The sequence below is a fragment of the Hyla sarda genome, chromosome 8 (genome assembly GCF_029499605.1).
Source record: "Hyla sarda isolate aHylSar1 chromosome 8, aHylSar1.hap1, whole genome shotgun sequence".
Classification (NCBI taxonomy): domain Eukaryota; kingdom Metazoa; phylum Chordata; class Amphibia; order Anura; family Hylidae; genus Hyla; species Hyla sarda.
The window spans coordinates 95291454-95309064 of NC_079196.1; the positions used below are offsets into that span (position 1 = coordinate 95291454).

The 17611-nt window shown below is 43.8% G+C and overlaps 1 protein-coding gene across 1 annotated transcript in view; it reads right to left on the reverse strand.

The window, feature by feature from the left end:
* TMEM41A (transmembrane protein 41A) overlaps positions 1–14661 on the reverse strand; it is a 347737-nt gene extending 333076 nt beyond the window's left edge. The window contains exon 1 of the mRNA XM_056534912.1: positions 14481–14661. The gene's annotated coding sequence lies outside the window, so the exon portion shown is untranslated. The remainder of the gene's footprint in view (positions 1–14480) is intronic.
* Between the last annotated feature and the right edge of the window lie 2950 nt (positions 14662–17611).

Genomic DNA, 17611 nt, shown 5'->3' on the forward strand with positions numbered 1-17611 from the left:
CTCTCTGACACAGAGGATCCACCTCCAGCCTGCCGAATCCTGACACACAGGTTACATCATGTCTTATCCTCCAGTCACCTTCAGAGCTGCACTTACTATTCTGCTGTTACATCATGTCTTATCCTCCAGTCACCTTCAGAGCTGCACTTACTATTCTGCTGTTACATCATGTTTTATCCTCCAGTCACTTTCAGGGCTGCACGTACTATTCTGCACTTATGTAATGTCTTTTCCTCCAGTCACCTCCCGAGCTGCACCCACTAGTCTGCTCGTACATCATATCTTATACGCCAATCACATCCACATCCTACACCACAAAATCTGAAAAATTCCATTTTTTTTGTTCCCTCCTCCCCATCAATTAGATCTTCTGAATACATTATATGTACCCCCAATGTGACTCATACTACAAAAAAACACATGCCCTTATACAGCTAGATTATGTTTAAGAATTAGGTTTAAGATCTGGGCATACAGTGGGGGTAAAAGAAACAATACATTTTTGGCAAAAGATAATAGCTACATTATATGTACAAGACAGGGACTGGTAAGAGTATGTGTGGGAAGGGGGGCCCAGTGACTCCAGCAGTAAGGAGTCCCAAAGTTCCTGATGGTGTGCCTGGCTGGTGCCAATTGAAATTGTAGAGTACCAAGAGGAGTGGTGCTGCCAACAGTGATTCAATACCGCAGCAGCTTTTGTGAAAAACGAATATGCCATTCAGAAGCATGGAAAAGCTAGATTATTTCTCACCCAGCTTGATCATGCTCCTGAATGGCATATCTGCTTATAATAGGTCAGCTATTATAAACAGATATGCCTATGAGCAGATATGCCATTCAGGAGCATGGAAATGTGAGGCCATGATTTCACACTTAGCTTTTCCATGCTCCTGAATGGCATATCTGCTTATAATAGGACAGCTATTATAAACAGATATGCCCATGAGCAGATATGCCATTCCGGAGCATGGAAAAGGTAGGCGACAATTTCTCACCTAGCTTTCCAAAGCTTCTAAATGGCATATCTGTTAATAATAGATCAGCAATACACACAGATATGCCATTCAGGAGCATGGAAAGCTAGGTGTGAATAGGTTTCCCATGCTCCTGATTGATATCTTCTTATAGCTGTGCCACTTAATTGCCTTATTAACTCATTGGGGGGGGGTATATAATATACATCAACCATATAGATGGCTGTATATGTATAATGTGGACAGAAATGCCTACTTACCCTCCCAGCCTGGTGTAGCCCTACCTCTAGTGATGACATCAAGGAGCAAGGGTGGTAAGTATGGCTCTGTTCACATTATATATTTTTATAATGCAAAAGATAATAGCTACATTATACAGTGACCCCCCGACCTACGATGGCCCCGACATACGATGAAATCGACATCTCAGAGGCCATCGCATGTCGATGTCAGCATCGACATACGATGCTTTTTTATGTCGGGGCCATCGCATTAAGTGCTATCCGGCAGCGCCAAATGCTTAAGTTGCTGCCGGATAGCAGCTTAATGTTCCCCGTGTGGTGCGGTAAGTATTACTTACCTCTCCACGATGCTCCGGGGTGCCCTCCGGGTCCAGCGCTGGTCTTCCGGTGTCTTCTCGGCCCTCTCCGATGACGTCAATACGCTGCTGCGCACGTCATCCAATAGGAATGGCGTACGCAGCGGTGTAATGACGTCGCTACGCAGGCCCAGTAAGGCCTTGCGGAAGACAGAAGAGGACCGGAGGAGACAGCAGAGGACCGGAGAAGACAGCGGAGAGCCCAGCGGAGGCCGGGGTCACCATCGGGAGCGGCAGGGACACCATCTTGAGTGGCGGGGACAGGTGAGTACAGCTTCCTATACTTTACATTGCACGAATCCTTCAACATACGATGGATTCGACAAACGATGGCTCGTTTGGAACAAATTACCATCATATGTTGAGGGACCACTGTATATACAAGACAGGGACTGGTAAGAGTATTTGTGGGAAGGGGGGCCAAGTGACTCCAGCAGTAAGGGGTCCCAAAGTTCCTGATGGAGTGCCTGGCTATTGCTGCACATAATTTAACCTCTTGGGGATGCAGGGCTTATGCATACACCCTGCATCCCCGATCCTTAAGGACTCAGGGCGTATCTGTACGCCCTGGTTCAGTATAACAGGTTTAAGCCATTCTCACCGGCTGAGAACAGATTAAACCCCGTGGGTCCTGGTTGCTACAGGCAGCCAGAACCCACGTCTAATGCTGAGCATAGCCGATCGGGCTGATGCCCGGCATTAACCCTTTAGATGTCGCGGCATCTTAAGTGAAAGTAAAAGAATCCCGGCAGCTCAGCGGAGCTGATGTCATGATCAGCTTGCTGGATGACGGGAGGGTCCTCACCTGCCTCTCCGTCATCCAATAGGCGATCTATTGCTCCATGCCTGCGCAGCAGGCTAGAGCAGCAGATCGCCGGTTACACTGATCAATGCTGTGCAATGGCATAGCATTGAACAGTGTATGCCCTGTGGGGGCAAAAAAAAAAGAAAAAATTGAAAAAAAAATGTAATGAAATTTCATTAACCCCTTGCCTACTAAAAGTCTAAATCACCCCCCTTTTCCCATTTTTAAAATAATGTAATAAAGAATAAAAATAATCATATGTGGTACGAAAGAGTGTGTAAATGTGGGAACTATTAAAATATAGTGTTAACTAAACCGCACGGTCGATGGCGTACACATAAAAAAATATCAATGTCCAAAATTGTGCGTTTTTGGTCACATCGTATACCATAAAAATATTTATATTTTTACCGCCATGTACACGGAAAAATAAAAAAGTTATAGGGGTCAGAAGATGCCAATTTTAAACAAACAAATTTTGGTGCATGTAGTTTATAATTTTTTAAGTATTAAAATAAAATAAAACCTATATAAATCCTTGTAACCGTATGGACCTTCAGTATAAATGTAAGGTGTCAATTTTACCGAAAAGTGCACTGCGTAGAAACGGAAGCCCCTAAAATTTACAAAATTCCTTTTTTCGTTTCACCCCACAAATATTTTTTGGGGGGTTTCACCGCAGGTTATATTATAAAATGCAATGTCATTATAAAGTACAATTTTGTGACGCAAAAAACAAGCCCTTTTATGGGTCTGTAGGTGCAAAATTGAAAGTGTTATGATTTTTAGAAGGGAAGAAGGAAAAAACAAAGGTAAAAATAGGCTGAGTCCCTAAGGGGTTAAAGTTTTAACTTTTATAGTCTGGAGAGGTGTGGTGCTGCCGACAGTGATTCAAGGCCTCAGTGGTTTCTGTGACAAATGCTCCTGAGTGACATATCTTCTTATAGCTGTGCTACATAAAGGAGATCTCTGGCAAAAACAAACTTATCACCTAGCTGATCACATGGGGCCCGACTGCTGGGGCCCCACTCGATCGCCAGGACAGGACCCAGTGATCAGTGAGAATGCCTTTTTGTTTTCATTTTCTATATTTCTATAAAAAGGCCCATAAAAACTTCAGTACCAGGCCCATGATGCTCTTAATCCCTACACGCATACACAGACACACAGAGCATCTGCCAACTTGTATCTAATGAAAACTCCCCTATAAACCCTTTACACCCATTCGTTCAGTGGAATGGGAGGCCAAGGCCCAGACTCCTTAGCAGTATTAAGGCGTAGAAATTGCTGATGCCCTGGCCAAGTGACTAACCACATTTGAGTTTGGGCCCCTGACAGCAGTGTAATGCCCTGGTGGCAGTGCAGGCCCTGTTATACTGGACTTTAAAAAAGACTTTAAGTATATATATATATCTGTATGTGGAGGGGGCGTGGCTTGGGCGCGCTGGTGATGAGCTGCACTCTGTAGGAGCTCCCTCCAGGGCACCGGGTTGAGGGCTGATCCACCCTGCTATGAGAGGCAAAAAATGGGGAAACAAGAAGAAAACAGCCCCTCTCACCTCAGAGCCCCAGCTGCGAATGATTGCGGGCTTTTTCCTGCAGCCGTCTGCGCTATCCACCCCAGTGCGGCCTTCCTCCACAGCTCCGCCATTATCCCTTGATAGAAACGCTGCCTCACCAGTGCCGACTCATCCTCTCACCCTGCACGCAGCAATGGCAGCAGTACCGAGCTCCGGAGCTGAAAGCTGCACTGAAGACCGCGGGAGGATGCCGCTACCCACCTCTCCTGTGACTCTATCACCCGGGCAGCAGATCTCACAAGCGCGGCAGACTCCCGACACCCGGCAGCAGCAGAGGACATATCAGCAAGGTACGTCCTGGGCCAGGGGAGTGTGATCTCCTACCTGCTTGTTCCACCCATGGCAGGGAGTGGAGGCCCCCCTGGCTATGTGTCTCTACCTCTACATATCTCCTCCTCTGGCCCCACTACCCAATGACTGTCTGCAGCTTCCCCTCACCATCCTCCAGGAGTGCAATTGCCACCTGTGGCTGCCACCTTGACCCACCCTCCAACTGTCCTACTCACACATGAGTCCACTGCAGCCTCTTCTGCCATGCCTCCTCACACTATTGGTACTGAGGCCCCTCAGCAAACGTGTGCCCCTTCTTATGCCCAAGCTGCTGCAGTACCCCCTCAGGAAAAAAGACAGAGGGACCCTACACGCCGCAGAACTACTGCGCCCTCTCCCTCTGCCCTGAGGTTCTCTGGCTCCACTGGGATATCTCCTTCGATGATCCTCAGTCTCTTGTAAAGCGCAAGAAATCAATTACAATGCACTTACTAGATGGTACAGAGTTCCCGCTTTGCTAGCGTCCTTTTATCCAGGACTCCCGGATGTTTGCTTGCACTGTTCCGCCTCCGCGAGCACTATGCTACACATCTGGCTTACCTGCCCTCCGTTATCAGATTTCTGGTCCAAGGTCTTTGATATCATGGCCCGCATCTCCTTCGTTCATCTCCCGCTTACACCAGAACTTGTCCTACTGTCCATCCTCCCCCTGAATATAGCGAGGTGTACATCTTGCATGATCACTTCCTGCTCCTGGCAAGAATGGAAGAACTGATGGCTAACATTCCTTCTCAACTAGGGAAATATGAGTCCATCTGGTCTCCGTGGACGGCATTTCTTTCCTCTAGAGACTTTGAAACCTTGGGATCCCCCGGTTAACTCCCTTCCTCTCCCCATGACCCTTCCTGACAGAACACCTGCCTCACTCTCCCCCCCCCCCCCCCTTCCTTTCCTTTTTACATCCCATCCGATTAGCCTAATTACTACACTCTGCTGCCACTGCTACTACACTCTGCTGCAGCTGGAGGTTGCAAGAGGAGCGGACCTCTTCCCCTGTCACGGCGCGTATGAAGTGCCACCATTATCCTACCTTTTCTTTCATCCTTCCCTTCATTGGAGACCCTCAAGAGGACTCCCTTCTCCCTTTTTCTCCCCTACAGTACCTTGTACCTCCCTTCTCTTCCCATTCTACCATTCTACCACACTCATCATGTTTCTGGCACTGCTTCACATAACAAAGATGTTGTGCATAATTACTCCAGAACAAGGTATGAATGTTTTAAACATACATTGTTACTAGTTTCTAGTTTGATTTATATATATATATATATATATATATATATATATATGAATGCCTATCGTTAAAGGTTGCAGTTGATTGCCTGAACATAATTCCTTTATATTATTCAATGACTGTTTATTGTGCTCCCTGCGAGGAGTTTCTTCTCCAAGACATCTCCTGCTTGTTCAGGACTTGCCTTTGCCATACTGTTTATTGTGTTTTCATGACTTAATAAAAATATACTATATAAAAAATGTTTTTTTTAAATGTGTGTGTTCAGAGCTAACTCAAAAAAGTAAAAGAAAGATTGAGTCTTGGTGTAAGAATCTTCTGTGTATATGCACAATTGTGTAGACTAGGACAAATTTTAACACCTCAAGGACTCGTGCATTTTTGCACATCTGACCACTGTCCCTTTAAGCATTATTAACTCTGGCATGCTTTTACTTTTCATTCTGATTCTGAGAATGTTTTTTCGTGACATATTCAACTTTATGTTAGTGGAAAATTTTCGTAAATTTTCATTTCTTGGTAAAAAAAATGCAACAATTTTATGAAAAATCTGAAAATGTTGCATTTTTTTAAAACTTTGAAACTATCTACTTATAAAGAAAATGGACATCCCAAATTAATGATATATTTATTCACATATGCATGCAATACGTCTACTTTATGTTTGCATCATAAAGTTGACCTGTTTTTACTTTTGAAAGACATCAGAGGGCTTCAAAGTCCAGCAGTATTTTTTTTTAATTTTTCACCAAATTTACAAAATCAGAATTTTTCAGGGATCAGTTGAGGTTTGAAGTGGATTTGAAGGGCCTTTACATTAGAAATACTTAGAAATATTGCCCCACTATAAAACTTGCACCCCTCAAAGTATTCAAAATGATATTCAGAAAGTGTGTTAACCATTTAGGTGTTTCACAGGAATAGCAGCAAAGTGAAAGAGAAAATTAAAAATCTTCATTTTTTACACTCGCATGTTCTTGCAGGGGTAAAAGGATAGAAAAACCCAATTTCTCTCGGGTAAGGAAATACCTAATATGTGGATGTTAAGTGCTCTGTGGGTGCACTAGAGGGCTCAGAAGGGAAGGAGCGACAATGGAATTTTGAAGAGTGAGTTTTTCTGAAATGGTTTTTGCAGGGGAATGTCGCATTTAGGAAGCCAGAACAGCAAAAATAAACCTCCACATGGCATACTATTTTGAAAACTACACCCCTCAAGGAACGTAACAAGGGGTACAGTGAACCTTAATACGCCACAGGTGTTTGACGACTTTTTGTTAAAGTTGGACGTGTAAATTTTTTTTTTTCACTGAAATGCTGTTTTTCCCCAAATATTACATTTTTACAAGGGGTAATAGGAGAAAATGCCCCCCAAAATTTGTAACTCCATTTCTTCTGAGTATGGAAATACCCCATGTGTGGACATAAAGTGCTCTGCGGGTGCACTAGAATGCTCAGAAGAGAAGGAGCCACATTTGGCTTTTTGAAAGCAAATTTTGCTGAAATGGTTTTTGGGGGGCATATCGCATTTAGGAAGCCCCTATGGTGCCAAAACAACAAAATAAGTCCCACATGGCAACTATTTGGGAAACAACATCCATCAAGGAAAATAAAAAGGGAAGTTGGGGGCCATGTTCATTTACAAAGTCCCCCCATGCAGGGATGTGCACACATAGGGGTAAAAGGGGGCTGGAGCCCCTGCCCTTTTCCTCACCTGCCCTTATAGGGCCCTCACAAAAGGAGGTGCAGACTCAGGGTGATAGGTGCAGTAAAAAGGATCTGTTGCTGGGGAGATTTGTATGTGGTTTAATGGAGGGTGCTGTGCCCTCCCTGCAGGAAGGGGGCGCCACTCACCCTGTCATTATCAGCTATTTCTCTGCTCCTCTCCACACGGAGGAGACAGAAGCAGAGGAGGCAGAGAGAAGCCCCGCCCACAGTCTGCCCGGCCAGAAACTCCAGCTTGTGCAGAGGGGGATGGTGCCCTTACTTACTGTAACTAACTGAAAATATGAGTGATATTGTGTGTGTATCTTTATGTATGTGCCTGTGCAGAGAGGGATGGCTGGGGCCTTACTGTAAGTGACTGTGAGTGTGTATATATGAGTGATTGTATGTCAGTGTGTCTGTATGATGTGTATATATGTGTGTGTGTGTGTGTGTATCTCTATGTATGTGCATATATATAGATATGTGAGCAAGTGAATCTATGTATATCTGTGTGTATGTATATATGTGAGCAAGTGAATCTATGTATATCTGTGTGTGTATAAATGTGAGCAAGTGAATCTATGTATGTGTGTGTGTATATATGTGAGTGATTGTCAGTGTGTCTGTATGATGTGTATATGTGTGTGTGTGTATCTCTATGTATGTGCCTATATATGTGAGCAAGTGAAGCTATGTATGTGTGTGTGTGTGTGTGTGTGTATATATGTGAGTGATTGTATGTCAGTGTGTCTGTATGATGTGTATATGTGTGTGTATCTCTATGTATGTGCCTATATATGTGAGCAAGTGAATCTATGTATATCTGTGTGTGTATATATGTGAGCAAGTGAAACTATGTATATGTGTGTGCGTATATATGTGAGTGATTGTATGTCAGTGTGCCTGTATGATGTGTATATGTGTGTGTGTATCTCTATGTCTGTGCCTATATATGTGAGCAAGTGAATCTAGGTATATGTGAGCAAGTGAATATATGTATATGTGAGAAAGTGAATCTATGTATATGTGAGCAAGTGAATCTATGTATATGTGTGTGTGTTTATATCTGTGAGTGAATGTATGAGTGTACCTGTATGTATGATATGCGTGTTGGTTATATCTTTTAGTATATATTCCATGTTGTATGTATGTGTCAAAGTGTTTCTTTGTATGTGTGTGTATATTACCTATGTACTGTATGTGTCTTTATGTTATGTGCTTGTATGTATTGTATGAAGCACATTATTAGGTAATTAATAGAGGAATGTAAGCACAGTATATAGGGAATTTATGGAAGCACAGTATATATTTTATTTATATTGGAACATTATATTTTTATGTATTCTGGCACTATGTATAGATCCTTAATGGTAGCACAGTATAGTTAAATAATAGTGGCACAGTATATAGTTCCTTAATGGTGGCACAGTATACAGGGAATTAATAGATGAATGGTGGCACAGTATATAGTTAAATAATAGTGGCACAGTATATAGGGAATTAATAGATGAATGGTGGCACAGTATATAGTTAAATAATAGTGGCACAGTATATAGTTAATTAATGGTGGCACAGTATATAGGTAATTAATAGATGAATGGTGGCATGGTATAGTTAAATAATAGTGGCAAAGTATATAGGGAATTAATAGATGAATGGTGGCACAGTATATAGGGAATTAATAGATGAATGGTGGCACAGTATATAGGGAATTAATAGATGAATGGTGGCACAGTATATAGGGAATTAATAGATGAATGGTGGCACAGTATATAGTTCATTAAGGGGGGTACGGTATGTAATTAAAGAGAAACTGACAGACTGTTTACTCGCACTAAACCCAATACACTAGGTTACAGTGCAGGTGAACAGAAGATAATGTTATACTTACTAAATGTGGACCAGCCATTTTCTAGGTATTGCCCCACATTTCTAGTATGCAAAGTCAGTCTTGTGCGCAATGGAGGCGGAGCTTCCCTGCCTCCATCCTGTATGCTGTGCTATGCCTGGCCGTCTTTGTATATTTATAATTCTTTTATTTTGCCAACTTGTATATTGTAGAATGTAAGCATATATTAGTGTGGTGTCTATCGCTTCAGTGTAAGAACCAGAGCTGTGTGGAGATTCCTGCATAAGGTGGGTGCTGGGTGATGGGTGCTGGGTGATTGGTGCTGGGTGATTGGTGATGGGTTCTGTCATATACATCTCAGACCGGGACATATAGGGGAGATTTATTAAAACCTTTGCAGAGGTAAAGCCTTCTGCAAAATGACAGCAGCGATCTGATTGGTTGCTATGGATAACTGCACCACACAGGTTTTGATAAATCTCCTCTATAATACAGTATATTAAAGTGCAGCTGTCACATGTTTTCTGTAAATAAGATTGACAGCACAGCTGAAGTTGTATATACACATGGCAGACCTCAGAGAAACTGTTCTTGACTTTATTTTACAAAAACACCAACTTTTATGGGGGATGGCAATGTCGAGGAGGCCTGGCGGGAGGTCCACTGTGTCCCTGGGCCGCAGCACATTAAAGGGGTATTCCAGGCCAAAACTTTTTTTTATATATCAACTGGCTCCGGAAAGTTAAACAGATTTGTAAATTACTTCTATTAAAAAATCTTAATCCTTCCAATAGTTATTACCTTCTGAAGTTGAGTTGCTGTTTTCTGTCTAACTGCTTTCTGATGACTCACGTCCCGGGAGCTGTCCAGTTCCTATGGGGATATTCTCCCATCATGCACAGCTCCCGGGACGTGACATCATCATTGAGCAGTTAGACAGAAAACTTCAGAAGCTAATAACTATTGGAAGGATTAAGATTTTTTAATAGAAATAATTTACAAATCTGTTTAACTTTCCGGAGCCAGTTGATATATATAAAAAAGTTTTTGCCTGGAATACCCCTTTAAGTCTGGCAGACATTTTTTAAATGATGAGAAGTGCCCTCTTTTTTTACTTGAGCCCCTGCCCTCCAAAATGTCTGTGCACGTCCCTGCACCCATGGTGCCAGAATAGTGGACCCCCGCCCCACATGTGACCCCGTTTTTGAAACAACACCTCTCACAGAATGTAATAAGGGGTGCAGTGAGCATTCACACGCCACAGGTGTTTGGCAGATCTTTGGAACAGTGGGCAGTGCAAATGAGAAATAAAATTTTTCATTTTCATGGACCACTGTTCAAAAAATCTGTCAGACACCAGTGGGGTGTAAATGCTCACTGCATCCCTTGTTACATTCCATGAGGGGTGTAGTTTCCAAAATGGGGTCACATGTGGTGGGGGGGGGGGGCACTTTTCTGGCACCATGGGGGCTTTGTAAATGCACATGGCCTTTAATTCCAGACACATTCTCTCTCCAAAAGCCCAATGGCAGTATTGCCATACTCAGAAGAAATGGGGTTACAAATTAAGGGGGGCTCTTTTTCCTATTACCCCTTGTGAAAATGAAAAATTTGGGATAACACCAGCATTTTAGTGAACAAAATAAAAAAATGTATTTTCACGTCCAAATTTAACGAAAATTCTTCAAACACTTGTGGGGTGTTAAGGCTCACTATACCTCTTTTTACGTTCCGTGAAGGGTGTAGTTTCCAAAATGGGGTCACATGTGGGTGTTTCTTTTTTGTGTTTATGTCAGAACCGCTGTAACGATCAGCCACCCCTATACAAATCACCTCAAATGTACATGGCGCTCTCACTTCTGAGCCTTGTTGTGTGCCCGCAGAGCATTTTACGTTCACATATGGGGTATTTCGGTATTCAGAAGAAACTGCGTTACAAATTTTGGGGGTCTTTTTTTCCTTTTACTTCTTGTGAAAATGAAAAGTATGGGGCAACACCAGCATGTTAGTGTAAAAAAGAAAAAAAACATCCTGGAGTAGACCCCAACTTTACCTTTTCACAAGCGGTAAAAGGAGAAAAAGCCCCCAAATTGTTAGGCAATTTCTCCTGAGTATGGAAATAGCCCATATGTGGCCCTAAACTGTTGCCTTGCAATACGACAGGGCTCCGAAGTGAGAGAGCACATGTGCATTTGAGGCCTAAATTAGGGATTTTCACAGGGATTTCAATCCGATACCAAAATTACCCCATGGCAGTGTTCCCAAACAGGGTGCCTCCAGCTGTTGCAAAACTACCAGCATGCCTTGACAGTCAATGGCTGTCCGGCAACACTGCGAGTTGTTGTTTTGCAACATCTGGAGGCTCCGTTTTAGAAACCGTGCTGTACCAGACGTTTCAAATTTTTTTGGGGGTGAATGTGTAGGGGAATGTGTATATGTAGTGTTTTACTATTTATTTTGTGTAGTGTAGTGTTTTTAGGGTACATTCACATAGGCGGGGGTTTCCAGCAAGTTTCCCACTGGGAGTTTGAGCTTCAGCGGAAAATTTGCTACATCTCAAACTTGCAGCAAGAAACTCACTGTAAACACCCGCCCATGTGAATGTACCCTGTACATTCACATGGGGGGAAGAGGCTAACCTCCAGCTGTTGCAAAAATACAACTCCCAGCATGCCCTTTGGCTGTCCGTGCATGCTGGGGGTAGTAGTTATGCAGGCACACTGGTTGCAAAACATTAAGAGTTTGTTACTTAACCAGTGTTACGCAACCAGTGTGCCTCCAGCTGTTGCAAAAATACAACTCCCAGCTTGTACAGACAGCCATAGGGCATGCTGGGAGTTGTAGTTTGCAACAGCTGGAGGCACACTGGTTGCGAAACACTGAATTAGGTAACAAACTCTGTGTTTCGCAACCAGTGTGCCTTCAGCTTTTGCAGAAACTACAACTCTCAGCATGCAGTGACAGCTGAAGGGCATGCTGGGACTTGTAGTTATGCAACAGCTGGAGGCATACTACTACAACTTCCAGCATGCCCTTTGGCTGTCTGTACATGCTGGGGGTTGTAGTTATGCAACAGCTGGAGGCACACTGGTTGCAAAACACAGAGTTTGTCACTTAACTCAGTGTTCCCCATACTGTGTGCCTCCAGCTGTTGCAAAACTACAACTCCCAGCATGCATGGTCTGTTGGGAGTTATAGTTTTGCAACAGCTGGAGGCACACGGGTTGGGAAACACTAAGTTAGGAAACAGACAATGTTTCCCAACCAGTGTGCCTCCAGTTGTTGCAGAACTACAGCTCCCAGCATGACCAGACAGTCGAAGGGCATGTTGGGAGTTGTAGTTATGCAATAACTGAAGGAGAACAGTTCGGAGACCACTGTGTTGTGGTGTCCAAACAGTAGCCCTCCAAATGTTGCAAAACTACAACTTCAAGCATACTCAGACTGCCTAGGCATACTGGGAGTTGTAGTTTGGCAACATCTTAAGGGCCAGATGTTGCCTAACTACAACTCCCAGCATGCCTGGGCAGTCTGGGCATGCTTGGAGTTGTAGTTTTGCAACATCTGTAGCGCTACAGTTTGGGCACCACTGTAGCATGCTGGGAGTTATAGTTTTGCAACAGCTGGAGGCACACGGGTTGGGAAACACTAAGTTAGGAAACAGACAATGTTTCCCAACCAGTGTGCCTCCATTTGTTGCAGAACTTCAGCTCCCAGCATGCCCAGACAGTCGAAGGGCATGTTGGGAGTTGTAGTTATGCAACAACTGGAGGAGAACAGTTTGGAGACCACTGTATGGTGGTGTCCAAACTGTGCTCTTCCAGATGTAACAAAACTACAACTCCCAGCAGGCTGAGACTGTCTAGGCATGCTGGGAGTTGTAGTTCTGCAACATCTGAAGGGCCAGATGTTACAGAACTTCAACTCCCAGCATGCCTGGGCAGTCTGAGCATGCTCAGAGTTGTAGTTTTGCAACATACTGTATAGTGGTCTCCAAACAGTGGCCCTCCAGATGTTGCAAAACTACAACTCCCAGCATGCCCAGACAGCCTTTGGCTGTCTGAGCATGCTGGGAGTTGTAGTTTGGTAACTCCTATAAGCCAACAGTGAAGATCACTTACCACTGATCTTCATTGCTGCCTCCACCGCCACCTCCTTTGTGCCACCAGTCCCGCCGCTGGTCCCGCCGTGATCGCCAGTCCCCCCCATCGCAATCGCCGGTCCTCCCGTACTCTGACCTCCACGGCCATCTTCCCCCAGCTCTGCCCGGACATCAATGGGTGGGCAGATTTCGACTTTAACCCCCCCCCCCCCCCACCTGCTATTGGTCGGTCAGTCCTGACCAACCAATGGCAGGGGATAGGAGGAGGTGGCACCCCTGCCTCCTCACTCCTATCCTTCAGGATGGTCGAGTTGTCGCTGACAGCTCCGATCATCCCTATTTTCCGGGCTATCGAGTCATCAGAGACCCGATCAGCCTGGAATTGCCGCAAATCGACGATATGAATTGATCAGCGATTTGAAGCGATCACTGACATGGAAGGGTCTCAGGACCCCCCAGGTGTTGTCACAGGATGCCTGCTGAATGATTTCAGCAGGCATCCTAGTCCGGTCCCCGCGTGGCGAGCAGCGGGGACCAGAAATACTCAGGGTGTACAGGTACGCCCTGAGTCCTTAAGGATCGGGGATGAAGGGCATATGCATATGCCCTGTGTCCCTAAAAGGTTAAAAAAAACATATTGGGGAGATTTATCAAAACCTGTACAGAGGAAAAGATGCCCAGTTGCCCATAGCAACCAATCAGCTTGCTTCTTTCATTTTGCAGAGGCTTTGTTAAGAATGAAAGAAGCAATTTGATTGGTTGCTATGGGCAACTGGGCAACTTTTCCTCTGGACAGGTTTTGATAGATCTCCCCCATTATCTTTCAGTATGTGTCATAGTAACATTGTGCTGTTGACATTCAGAGAAGTGGGGGCCTTAGTCTTGAAAGAGTTCATGTAGCATTTATTAATAATATAGAAACAATTTTCACATTCTTTCATTATCTAGAAAAACCAAATCTAGGGCGGATTGATATGGAAAATCGAGGAAAATGTAGCAAATGCTTTCCCAATAGTCGCCATAAAGAAGCAATGCGTTTCTCCATAGAACTTTATAAGGTTTTTACAATGTACAAATAAAGACAAATCCACATACAATGGTGACATGAGGATCAGGAAGTCAGAATAAATGTATGTTTCCATCTCCTAGACCAGACTGTTTCCCAAGCAGTGTACCTCCAGCATTTGCCAAACTACAACTCCCAGCATGCTAAATTGTAGTTTTGCAACAGCTGAGGGCACACTGGTTGGAAAACTGTCCTAGACTGTAGAATATTTAGTACTAAGTGTAATGGGAGCACTCACTTCTCTACCAACACTGTCCAAACCTGTGCGCCATCTGTGATCACCTTCCATTAAAGAAACAGGACAAAAAGATAAGCGGCATCATCTCTATACAATTGGGGGGGACACTCAGGACTGGCACTGGACAGGCCTTCAAGCTGTTTCTAGGATGGCAGTTAAAATGGCCGTTGCAGCATAACAGTTGTCATAGCAACTGTGTGTAACTCAGTATACAATAGTGGACTGTACCAATACAGGAACAGGTAAACTGCCCCAAAAAGGAAAATGATATAGAATGCAGCTAAATGATTAAAACAAAAAAATGGAAAGTGCTTGGTTCGGTCCAGTGTTTGTTTACTGTTGCTTGGTAAGACTGATTGGTTGATTTTACCTCTATATTAAAATGTCGGGTCACACAGAGCATATCCGTATTGTATTTCACGCTGCGGAAGCAACAGTGGCAGTCAATAGAGCAAGCCCCCTGCTTCAGCTGGGTATCTCTTTGTGTCCGCTTGTAGTGGTGGATTTCCCACTGTAGACAAATGGCCATATTTTTTTTACGGCTATAAATACCATTGAAAATTCAATGTATGAAAATAGCTTTAAAGTGGTCTTCCAAAAACAGCAACACACCTTTCCTCAGGTTGCAACTTGGCTCCATTGACTTCTACTGAGCTGCAATGTTTCTGGATGAAAGCTATGTTTTTCTAACCCTGGATAACCCATTTAAACTGTAGCAGAAATTTACTCCAGAAGTTTGGTGCATTTTTAGCGCACATTGGCCCAACCTAGGTCAGACCACCTTTTTATTAAACCACGCCCCCTTTTTGGAATGCACCTGAAAAGTGTATAAAACTCATAATACATGTACAGAATCTGCTACATATACTGAGGTCAATGGGTAGCAAAATCAGCCACAGAAAATATGTAGTAGATCCTGTACGTGTGAACCTACCCTAAATATGGCACCAATTTGGCCCCCTCGTAATAGTAAATCTGGCCTATTGTGGCTGTAACCTGGAGTCCTGTGGTAAAAGTGATAGACAATTCTAGCTCTTTCATGATGTCCTCCTACCTGTGCTGTCCATCAGATGGATGTAGCAGGGTCCTTGAAGACCGCTTACACTTCTCTCTTCTTTGTTGGAAGTTTTCTTTCTCTTTCAGGAAGTTTTCTTCCTCTCTTAGGTCATTCAGGCCCAGATATTTAGCAGGAATGTAATAACCTTTTCTTTCTCTGTACATTAGTTGTACTGGGCGTCTCCTGGACATCGTTTCCACTGTTCTGGTCTCCGCTCAGCTCTCTTCCATCTTTTCCTTTCTCCTCTAAATTATTTTTTCTTTGTTTACTTCATTTTATGACAATGGCAAAAGACGATAAAGTCACTAGAAAACTACAGCAATGGACAATGGGCTCTGACATGTGTCTCTGCTAAACTCTAGAGAGCAAATGAGAGATTTTTCTGTTCATCTGGCTACGTATTATGTCTGTTATGATGATGTCACCAGCTGCCCTACTGTGATGTCAGCAGCCAATGTTCTAATGGTCTCTTTGTTTCATCAGCCAATCAGGTGTTACCTTACTGAGAGGTGCTTTGACATAGTTTTGTTCTACATTACACTACACTTTATACATATCTATATTTCCATATATATTAAGTGGATAGCAATATATATATATATATATATATATATATATATATATAAAACTCAACGTGTGTGTGTGTATCTATGTATGTATGTATGTTCCACAAAAACTTTCAAACGGCTAAAGATATTAACATGAAACTTGGCACACATGTTACTTATATGTCAGCAACAAACATAGGATAGGTGATTTAACCCTTACTCACCCCCATTTGCTAGGGGCGGGGCTTATGTTTAAAGTTCCATGCAAGTCAATGGGAAATATATGTTACCGCATAACTTCCAAACGGCTGGAGATATTTCGATAATACTTGGTCACATGTTACTTATATGTCCACTTAAAATATAGGAGAGTTAATTTAACCCTTAACTACCCCCATGTGTGAGGGTCGGTGTTTTTGTTTAAAGTCTCATGCAAATCAATGGGAAATGTATGTTCTCATATAATTTCCGTACGTCTGGAGCTATTTCAATACCTGGTACACATATTACGGGTAGGGATAGGAGGATAGGAGGTCGGGATAGGAGGTCGGGATAGGAGGACGGGATAGGAGGACGGGATAGGAGGACGGGATAGGAGGACGGGAAAGGAGGACGAGAAAGGAGGACGGTAAAGGAGGTCGGGATAGGAGGTCGGGATAGGAGGTCGAGAAAGGAGGACGGGATAGGAGGTCGGGATAGGAGCTCGAGATTGGAGGACAGGATAGGAGGTGGGGATAGGAGGACGGGATAGGAGGACGGGATAGGAGGACGGGATAGGAGGTCGGGATAGGAGGTCGGGATAGGAGGTCGGGATAGGAGGACGGGATAGGAGGACGGGATAAGAGGACGGGATAGGAGGTTGGGACAGGAAGTCGAGATAGGAGGACGGGATAGGAGGTACGGGTCGGGATATGAGGACGGGATGGGAGGTCGGGATAGGAGGTTGGGATAGGAGGACGGGATATGAGGACAGGATATGAGGATGCGATAGGAGGTCGGGATAGGAGGTCGAGACAGGTGGTGGAGATAGGAGGATGGGATAGGAGGTGGGGATGTGGGGTTGGGTTATGACAACAATATATGAGGACGGGATATGAAGTCAAAAGCTTCCTCCTTTGTTTATTTTCCTCCCCAACAAGGATTAGGAAGGAAAACCTGGCAATGCCGGGTACTCAGCTAGTATTTATATAAAACTCAGTGTGTGTGTGTGTGTATATATGTATGTATGTATGTATGTATGTTCCACAAAAACTTCCAAACGGCTAAAGATATTAACATGAAACTTGGCACACATGTTACTTATATGTCAACAATAAACATAGGATAGGTGATTTAACCCTTACCCCCCCCCATTTGCCAGGGGCGGGGCTTATGTTTAAAGTCCCATGCAAGTCAATGGGAAATATGTTACTGCATAACTTCCAAACGGCTGGAGATATTTCGATAATACTTGGTCACATGTTACTTATATGTCCACTTAAAATATAGGATAGTTAATTTAACCCTTAACTACCCCCCATTTGTGA